A 10,338-nucleotide genomic window follows, 5' to 3' on the forward strand; every position below is an offset into this window, starting at 1 on the left:
CTGCGACCGACGTGGCTGTTGCGGTGCCGCGGGTGTTGGCTGGGTGTCCCCGGTAGCCTCCTGGGTCTCTGCCGGGGGTGCCGCCAGGGTTGTTGAAGGGGTAGTTGGTGGGGGTGCCGTTGGTCGGTGTTCTTCCGGGGGTGATGAAAGAGTAGTGGGTGGGTAAGAGTTGCTGTGATCGTCGTTGCCGCTATTGCCGTGGTTGTTGTCGATGCCGGCTGGGGCGACGTCTTTTATGGACACGGTGTCCTCCCTTCCGTCAGCGTGCCGGACATATGCGTATTGGGGGTTGGCGTGGAGTAGGTGTACTGGCTCCACGAGAGGGTCCGTCTTGTGGCCCCTCACATGCCTTCGCACGAGTACCAGACCTGGGGTGGAGAGCCATGACGGCATGGATACGCCTGAGGTGGATTTCCGGGGAAAGACAAACATTCGTTCATGAGGCGTGGTATTAGTGGCCGTACACAATAGCGACCGTATCGAATGGAGCACATCCAAGAGGACTTCCTGCCAGCGGGAGATAGGGAGGCCCTTGGTCCTTAGAGCTAGAGTGACTGCTTTCCATACTGTCCCGTTCTCTCGCTCCACTTGGCCGTTACCCCGGGGGTTGTAGCTGGTGGTACGGCTCGTGGCGATCCCCCTGGGCAGCATGTACTGGCGTAGCTCTTCACTCATGAAGGACGCCCCCCTATCCGTATGGATGTAGCTCGGCATACCGAACAGGCAGAACAGGCTGTTGAGGCATTTAATGACCGTGGCGCTGGTCATGTCTGGGCAGGGGAAGGCGAATGGGAAACGGGAGTATTCATCCACAATGTTCAGGAAGTAAACATTGCGGTCGACGGACGGGAGGGGCCCTTGAAATCTAAGCTGAGCCGCTCAAAATCTAAGCTGAGCCGCTCAAAGGGCCGTGTAGCTTTGATTAAGTGGGCTCTATCTGGGCGGTAGAACCGAGGCTTGCACTCAGCGCAAGTGCGGCAGTTCCTGGTCAGAGACTGAACTTCCTCAATCGAGTAGGGTAAGTTACGGGACTTTATGAAGTGGAACAGCCGCGTGACCCCTGGGTGGCAGAGGTCGTTGTGGAGGGTCTGTAGCCGATCCCCGGTGGCGCTGGCACACATCCCTCGTGAGAGGGCGTCAGGGGATTCGTTAAGGGCCCCTGGCCGGTAAATGATGTCGTACTCGAAGGTGGAGAGCTCGATCCGCCACCTAAGAATCTTATCATTTTTAATCTTCCCCCTCTGTTTATTATTGAACATAAACGCTACCGACCGCTGGTCGGTAAGTAGGGTGAAGCGTTTGCCGGCTAGGTAGTGGCGCCAGTGGCGCACTGCCTCCACGATGGCTTGGGCCTCCTTTTCCACGGAGGAGTGTCTGATCTCGGGCCCTTGGAGGGTCCTCGAGAAGAAAGCTACGGGCCGCCCCGCCTGGTTGAGGGTGGCCGCCAAGGCGAAGTCAGACGCATCACTTTCCACTTGAAATGGAGTGTTCTCGTCCACTGCCTGTAGCGTGGCCCACTCAATATCCTGCTTAATGCTTTTGAAGGCGGCGTGGGCCTCAGCAGAGAGCGGGAAAGAGGATGCTTTCAAGAGGGGGCGGGCTTTGTCGGAGTAGTTGGGGACCCATTGGGAATAATAAGAAAATGACCCCAGGCATCTTTTCAGGGCTTTGGGAGTGTTGGGCAGGGGCAGCTCCCGTAGGGGGCGCAATCGGTCGGGGTCTGGTCCGATTTCCCCATTCTCCACCACGCTGCCTAGTATGCAGAGGCGTGTGGTGTTGTAAACGCACTTGTCCTCGTTGTAGGTGAGGTTGAGTTTTTGTGCGGTTTTCAGGAACCTCTCGAGGTTCGAGTCGTGATCCTGCTGGTTGTGACCGCAGATGGTGACGTTGTCGAGGTAGGGGAAGGTTGCCTGCAAGTGGTGGTCATCGACCATGCGGTCCATCTCCCTCTGGAAGACCGAGACCCCATTCGTCACCCCAAAGGGGACTCTGAGGAATTGGTAGAGGCGTCCGTTCGCCTCGAAGGCGGTGTACGGGCGGTCCTCTGGTCTGATAGGGAGCTGGTGGTACGCTGACTTGAGGTCGATGGTGGAGAACACCCGGTATTGGGCGATTTGGTTCACCATTTCTGATATGCGGGGTAGCGGGTAGGCGTCTAGTAGGGTGTACCTGTTGATCGTTTGACTATAGTCGATCACCATCCGTTTCTTCTCGCTACCCCTTACCACTACCACTTGGGCGCGCCACGGGCTGTTGCTGCGTTCAATAATGCGCTCTTTCAGGAGCCTGTCTACCTCGGTCGCGATAAACCGCCTGTCCTCCCAGCTGTACCTCCTGCTTTTGGTCGCTATTGGCTGGCAGTTAGGGGTAAGGTTCGCGAATAGCGAAGGCGGCTTTACCTTCAGGGTAGCCAGACCGCACACTGTGAGGGGCGGCTGGGACCCACCGTACTTGAGCGTGATGCTTTGGTGGTTGCACTGGAAATCCAGGCCCAAGATCACGCTCGCACATAGGTTCTTCATGATTAATACTTTAAAATTATCATATACAGTTCCGTTAACGCACAATTGTACCGTGCAGTAACCCAGAATGGTCGATGTCTGGGTTTTGTCAGCCATAGAGATGGTACCCTGAGTAGGGACCACCTTTAGGGAGAGTTGTTGTGCCAGTTCTGGGTGGATAAAGCTCTCCGTGCTTCCACTGTCAATTAAGCTTTTAACCCGGCACCCGTTTACCTCGATGTCCACCATTGATCTGGATAGCGGGTGCGGCCTGGTCTGGTCCACTGTGACCGATGCCACTGTAGGGCCCTGATCGATACAAGATGGCGTCCACGCTGTCTGCTCACAAGATGGCGGACCCCACGAGGTCGGGCAAGATGGCGTCCAAGATGGCCGCTCCCACGGCGCACACGCGGCGGTGGCGGGTTTTCCGGCGGGGTTCCCTCTGCACACCTTCCCGAAGTGCCCCTTCTTACCGCACTTAAAGCAGGTGGTGCCTTTCGCCGGGCACAGGTTTCTGGTGTGCTTTGGCTGCCCGCAGAGGTAGCAGTTGGGTCCCTGACGCGTCGCGGCTGTTGTAGGGCTTCTGGGGGGAGAGCGGGGCCCAGCCGGTGTCGGGCTGTCGGGCGGGGAAGATGCCTTCCAAGATGGCGGCGCCCTCGGTGCACACGTGGCGGCGTGGACGGCGCGGGCTGAAGAGTAGGCGTCCGAGTTTCTCTGGGCCACATCCAGGGATCGCGCGGTGTCCGCAGCCTGTTTCAGGTCCAACCCTGTTTTTTCCCGCAGCCTTTGCCGGATGTAAGTGGAGCTGAGGCCTGTGATGAAGGCATCGCGAACAAGCTCGTCAGTGTACACCGCGGCTTTTACATCTCGGCACTTGCAGTCTTTGCCAAGCATTTTCAGGGTGCTTAGGAACTCCTCCACCGATTCCCCAGGTCGCTGTGCGCGGGTGGCGAGCAGGTGCCTAGCATACACCTCATTCGTAGGCTGCTGGTAATGTGCCTTTAAGATATCGCAGGCGGCCAGGTACGTCTCGGCGTCTTGGATGAGGGGGTAAACCCGGTGGCTTACCCAATTCCGCAGAATTCCGAGTCTCATCCTTGCAGCGTCCGTAGCGTCTTTGACGGCTGCGGAATTGTCCAGGAAGAATTCCATACACTCAAACCAGTGTCCAAAGCGTGCTGATGCGTCCGGAGCATGTTGATCCAAATCCAAACGTTCGGGTTTCAGGAGTTGATCCATAGTGTTGAAAAAATAAGTTAATAAAATTGATGTGCCTCAATAATTCCGAGACTCGAAGGTAGCAGAACAAAACAAGGCTTTTATTAACTTAGAACGAAACACGTAAGCGAGAGAGATGTCGTCCTTCTGGAGATTGGGGCTAGACTGAAGCTAGCTTACAAACGGGGCCAGGTATGGGCGGAGCCCTACACACAGCACATTCCAGCACATTCCAGTATACAATACAGCACATTCCAGTACACAATACAATGAGGTCTGGGGGAAGGGAAATGACACTGAAACCGATCTCAGTCACAGGCAGTGATGAATGGAAATATTTCATCACACTAGTCACCTGATTAATGCCACTACTACAAGTAGCCAGCATCATAAAAATTTGCACGCCCGTTAGACCCTGTGGTAAGGGAAGGGGAAATCACGGTTCTAAGGAAGGGTGAATTAGATGGACCGAATGGTCTACTTTTTCTGTGCATTGTGACCTTTTGATATTTGAAAGAATAAAGACTTGGATTTATACAGCACCTTTCACGACCACTGGACGTCCCAAAGCAATTTACAGCCAATGAAGTACTTTTTGAAGTGTAGTCACTGTTGTAATGTAGGGAACGCAGCAGCCAATTTGCACACAGCAAGCTCCCACAAACAGCAATGTGATAATGACCAGATAATCTGTTTTAGTGATGTTGTTTGAGGGATAAATACTGGCCAGGATACCGGGGATAACTCCCCTGGTCTCATTATACTAAAAATTTAGAAATCTCCATTAATAATTATTTAATAAAACAAAAACCTGAAATTAATTTACCTGAATTACTAAGATCTATGAAAAAAATAGATCTGGGCTTAGACTTTACAGATTTTGTTTTAAAAGGTAGCTTAAGAAGACCAAGAAAATCACTTTCAAACCATGAAATAGCAGCAGTGTTGACTGTAATGCACATTGGGAATTGTAGTTTTGTTGGTCAAGCGGATAGCAAGCAGCTGGTGAACATAATTAGAATTCTCAGAATGTCATAATCCACACATGTTAATAACTGCAAAAATGAATTTGTCTTAGCATCAGATACTGCAATATCAACAGCTTCATTTTGTTTCTATATGTGGAGATTTTCCTTTGGTTGTAATCATAAATAATGTAACTTATAAAATTCTAACAGGACTAGATGCAGGAAGGATGTTCCCGATGGCCGGGGAGTCCAGAACCAGGGGTCACAGTCTAAAGATAAGGGGTAAGCCATTTAGGACAGAGATGAGGAGGAATTTCTTCACCCAGAGAGTGGTGAACCTGTGGAATTCTCTACCACAGAAGGCAGTGGAGGCCAATTCATTAAATATATTCAAGAAGGAGTTAGATATATTTCTTAAGGCTAAAGGGATCAAGGGACATGGGGAGAAAGCAGGGACAGGGTACTGAATTTGAATGATCAGCCATGATCTCATTAAATGGCGGAGCAGGCTCGAGGGGCCGAATGGCCTACTCCTGCTCCTATCTTCTATGTTTCTATAATGGTTACCAAGGAGCAAGTTACAAGGCTTACCTAAATCAGAGTTCGGAATGAAATTAATAACAGCTGAGTGAAGAACCAGTAGTTTAAAAATGCTTTTAAATTTTAAGCGTTATTTTATGTAACAACTTTTAAGTAATGTATCATATTATTTGAACACATTCAGAAAAGCTATTTAAGGCAGCAATATAAGGAAAAATTAATTTTATAAAAATAATGTCATTAAAATCAGTGAATCTACTTAAAGCATTTTAACAAATAATCATATTAGTTTCCAGTCTATGATTGCCCTAAAATGTAGAGGCCAAAGTTCTGTAGGGATGCCTGTTGGTGTAAGTGCCAAGATATACCCACCAGAAACCTCCACAGCTTATCCCAACAGACATTCCTCATTACCATAACAATAGTGGGTGCCCGCACAACTGGGGTGCCGCCTGCTAAAGAAGGCTGTAAATGGTGACTGGTTTCTGGGTTTGGGCGGGGTGCCAGCTTCCTCTCCAAAAAGACAAGAGAGTTGCTTTTTTATAAGGGGGCCAATAATATAACATTCATAGTATAGAATCTTCAGTGGTGCATGCCCATGTGAGACCCACATCCATCATACAGCTACCTGGTATGTCTAGTTTGGCTGTCAATGGCTACTGAGAGGCCAAAGACACAGAAACTCTAGGCATTGGGAGTCTCCATTCCTAATCCCGCCCCTACTATGTCAGTAGCCTTGATTGGGGTGGGTAGAGGCTCTGGGCAGGAATTTAACTCAGGTGTTGGGTTGGAGGCGGGACTACAACTTTCGGGGTTGTAGTCCCGCCTCCATCGAGATGCGGCCAATCCACGCGATTTTAACTTGATTGACCTTGTTGAGCCCGCTGGGCGGGCTCAACAGGCCAATTAAGGGCCACCTGGCAACAGGTGATGTCACAGACTGAAATTTCATCTGTCAAGAGCTTTTGACAGATGAAATATCAGTGTTTCACAGCTGTTTGAAGCTGTCAAACACTGACAGTCTTACTTCTAACCTGAGTCCTTCTCCACACTCAGTTAGAAATCTCTCCTGCACAGTAAGCTGAAGGCCATTCTGCTTTCTGTGCCGGTGAGATGAGGGACTCCCGGAACCTAAAGGAAGGAAGGCTGAAAAGGTAAGAAAAGGTATGTAAAACTTATTTAATCACTTTAGACACACCAAACACACTTACCTTTGCACTCATGCGCACATCACTCACCTGAACACCGACATCTCGACACCTCCAAGTCCTTCAACCCGACGGCCCGCCTCCTCTAACTTGGCGTGGTTTGGAGCCATCGGGAATCCCACACTTCAACATCAAAAATAGGGATTAGGCCAAAAAATGCCTGTTAACTACCTGTTAACAGGCAGTTAATTGGCACTAATCCCTTCCCGCCTCGGGTAGGCAGGTCCCAGTGCGGGGCGGGTATCCACCTCCTTTGAAACTGGCATGGAGGCGGGTTTGGGTGCGGGAAGGGGTCGGGACCCCTGATTTCGGGATTTAAACCCCCCCCCCCACGCCTCCAATCCCGACTCCACGGCACAATGAAAATCCTGCCCTCTGTCCTTTACAAGGCCCATGGAATCCCCAGGTCCCACCTAATTTGTGCCTTTCCCTACCAGAAGGGCCACAGATTTTTGGCCCTATATTCTCAGCCCCCTGTGATGGCTCATTTAGTAAATGCACCATTCAATGTGGTGCTTAGCTGCATTAACCAAGATGACTCTAAGTTTAATCCCTGGTCTGTTGAGTTAGCTGATCTCAGCAGAGGTAGTGTGGGGTTGGGGGTGGAGGGAAGGTGGGGGGGAGCAGCGGAGGGGGCACATACAACAATTGATCTCAATATCTGCAATCTAGATTGAGGAAAAAGTTAGCCAGGGTTCCCACTCCTGATTGCAATCCAGAACTCCTATTGGAAGATGTCATATGGGACAGTATCAGCCTCCTCTGTCATGTCCTAACCTCTCAACAGCCCCACCCCACATCAAACTGCTTGCGGACACTCATTGTTTAGTTGAACTCATGAAGAATGTTATTCGGATGAAGACCTGGAGAGTTGCCACATTACAGACGGACCAATCAATGTTTTTGTTTTTTATCAGATGATATATCCATATGTGAAGATTTTTCTTCGGCTATATTTGACTCCTTAGACTATTTCCCAGCTACTCAAATAGAACTGCAATGAAAAAAGAAACCTTCTACAAAAAAATTCATTTGGCTTATTTGTGTTGCTTATTTCTCAAATCAATGGAAATTAGGTAGATTCCATGAATCGCTTCATCAGTTTACTGTCCAAACAGTCAGTGTTAAAATTTCCCACATTGTGTTATGTGCATCTTAAAAGTAATGCATCTCAACTTGTAAAATTAGATAACATAGGATACAGAAGTAATGCAACTAAAGTCGCAGGCTCCAATATTGACAGGGGCGGGTTGCGTCGGCAGGGGGCAGAGTTTCAGACCGAAACCCGGTGTGGGGTTAACTGATTCAATGAGGTACTAATCCGCATCAACCAAGATGGTTCCAAGTTTAATCCCTGTTAACTCCACAGCATGCGACTTTTCACAGGAGCAGGTAGGAAGCTTGCAGTTGGTATTGGGAGCGTGAGGGGTGGTCTGATCCCCGACCTCGGGGGTAGTCCTATTCCAGGGGGGTTCCAATTTCCGATGTCCGACCCTGGGGGTCTTTGTGTTGGGGGTGTTTAATGGGGGGTAGCTTCGGGGTCCGGTGGTAACACTCCTGCTCCTCCTGGCCCACAAGCAGTGCTGTAAAGGCAAGTACCTTCTCCCAGAAGCTCTCCTCGCCTCCCTTCAGCTGTCGGGTTTCCCGAGGCCTTGAAAACCCGGCTGGCCACTGTTAAATCCATCCATTTTTAGGGGTTAAGATTCACCCCACACAGTTAGTTAATATGTGATACCTACAATGTACAATGGAAGTCAGTAGTTTATAGGAAAAAAGCAACCAAGCAAATAAGACCAGTGTGACACAAGGTCATGAATTATACAGCTAATATCATTCTGTGTCTCAATCTTTCAGTAAATTAGCAAAATTCACCATGCACCTTCCATGCATCTTCCTGAAGGAGTGGGAGTATAACAGTTGTAGAAGTAGATAAACATGCTGTATAAAATATTCATTCAATGTACAGTATCTGTTTCTTCAGTAACTTTAAAGAAGCGAATGAAAATCACAGAATCACAGAAACCCCACAGTGCAGATAGAGGCCATTTCAGCCCATCGAGCCTGCACTGACACATATCCCACCCGATCCCCGTAACCCCTACACCAACACATATCCCACCCTATCCCCGTAACCCCACGTATTTAATCCCCCTTACTTTACATCACTCCAGGAGTTTTCTCCCAGCACAATGTTGCTGTATTGTCTCTCTTTAATGTTTTATTTTTGGAAAACAATTTGACTTGCACATCAGTACATATGACACCCTGGAGCCTATTCAGTTCACTTGGTCTCTATCTGCTTTTTATCAAATTATACAGGCACTGTTACGTGAAGAACTAACTGCATCTGTATTTAAAAACTGCTGTATTGTTAATTTTACCATTCTGTGGTTACAATGATAATAGAAATGCAAGGACATAATAGAGCCAGTGGATTTACTGCTTGCTCTGCTGAAGAACATTTCATTTGTTTTCTTTGTGCCTGGTATAGCAATGATAAATGACTTGAGAATTTTTAAGTTAAAATTGCAAGACCTAAATTTAGAAATGAATAGTCCTAAAATGTCAATCATTAATGACAGATTTATTTTATTAGTTATCTACAAGTCCCTCCTGTTTCTGAGCATGTGTTGTTTAGTGCCAGGAGCCATTTCTTTCAAGCTTTCCTATATTGATGGACTAGATATAACACAATACAGTGACGGATGTCAGGTCATGTAAGGACAGTAGGTGGAGACTAAATACAGGATATTTCCACATAGTACTGTAATTTGTACCACTATTACAATTTTTCATCCAAAAGCCATCAAAAGACAAAGTACTCTTTATAAATATATTATGAAATTTTTCATGATATATCACAGCCTTAGCATGAAATATTTTTTAATATGTACCTTCTCTGAGTCAGAAGGTTGTGGGTTCAAGTCCCACTCCAGGGACTTGAGCACCATAAAGCTAAGCTGACACTCCAGTGCAGTGCTGAGGGAGTGCTGCACTGTCGGAGGTGCTGTCTTTCAGATGAGACATTAAACCAGATGGACATAAAAGATCCCGTGGCACTATTTCAAAGAAGAGCAGGGGAGTTATCCCCGGAGTCCTGGCCAATATTTATCCCTCAATCAACATAACAAAAACAGATAATCTTTGCTGTTTGTGGGAGCTTACTGTGCGCAAATTGGCTGCCACGTTTCCCAAATTACAACAGTGACTACACGCCAAAAAAGTACTTAATTGGCTGTAAAGTGCTTTGAGACGTCCAGTGGTCATGAAAGGCACTATATAAATGTAATCTTTCTTTTCTCCTGCCATCTTACAATCTTATTCATTATTTAATTTTAGAAAACAAGTAGTGCTGATGATAATTCAGTACTTCTCATCATAAACTTTTCTAGTCAAGTTTTCTCAAGTGTGACATGTTCCAAAATATGCACCTCAAATTCATGTGATATCTTTTGCAAGATATTCTCCATAAATTTCTAATGTTTTGTTATTATTTTAAAATATGTAAAAAAGCACAAAATTACTTAAAGTAATTTTAGAATAACCTAAAAAGCTTATACCTTTTGAATAGTGAAGAAATACTGTTGCATCAGAATTACCCGTTACCATAAAATCTTGTATGGAGGAGACATATGTATATTTTATGATTGCTGTTTTGATAAAAAGATCTCTATAAACTACCCTCTACCATACTCCCCATAACTCCAAGAAAAATATAATATGCATAAAGCTTTAGCATATACAACAAATATCATGGTTATTGTCAACATACAATAAAATTAAATAATATTGTTAGTTTATATGCATTTCTGTAATTCTTACTTTATTACTTTTTCCACTACAAACTTCAGGGAATGTAATTTTTGAAGATATGTTATATGAAAAAGTTTATGAATGCTG

General features: G+C 47.0%; 1 protein-coding gene across 5 annotated transcripts in view; it reads left to right on the plus strand.

Annotated features, from left to right (window-relative positions):
- LOC147106317 (voltage-gated potassium channel KCNC2-like) overlaps positions 1 to 10,338 on the plus strand; it is a 207,055-nt gene that overhangs the window by 169,711 nt on the left and 27,006 nt on the right. The gene's annotated exons all lie outside the window — the stretch shown is intronic.

The sequence above is a fragment of the Somniosus microcephalus genome, chromosome 16 (genome assembly GCF_052327205.1).
Source record: "Somniosus microcephalus isolate GS21.2 chromosome 16, FLI_Smic_1.0, whole genome shotgun sequence".
Lineage (NCBI taxonomy): Eukaryota > Metazoa > Chordata > Chondrichthyes > Squaliformes > Somniosidae > Somniosus > Somniosus microcephalus.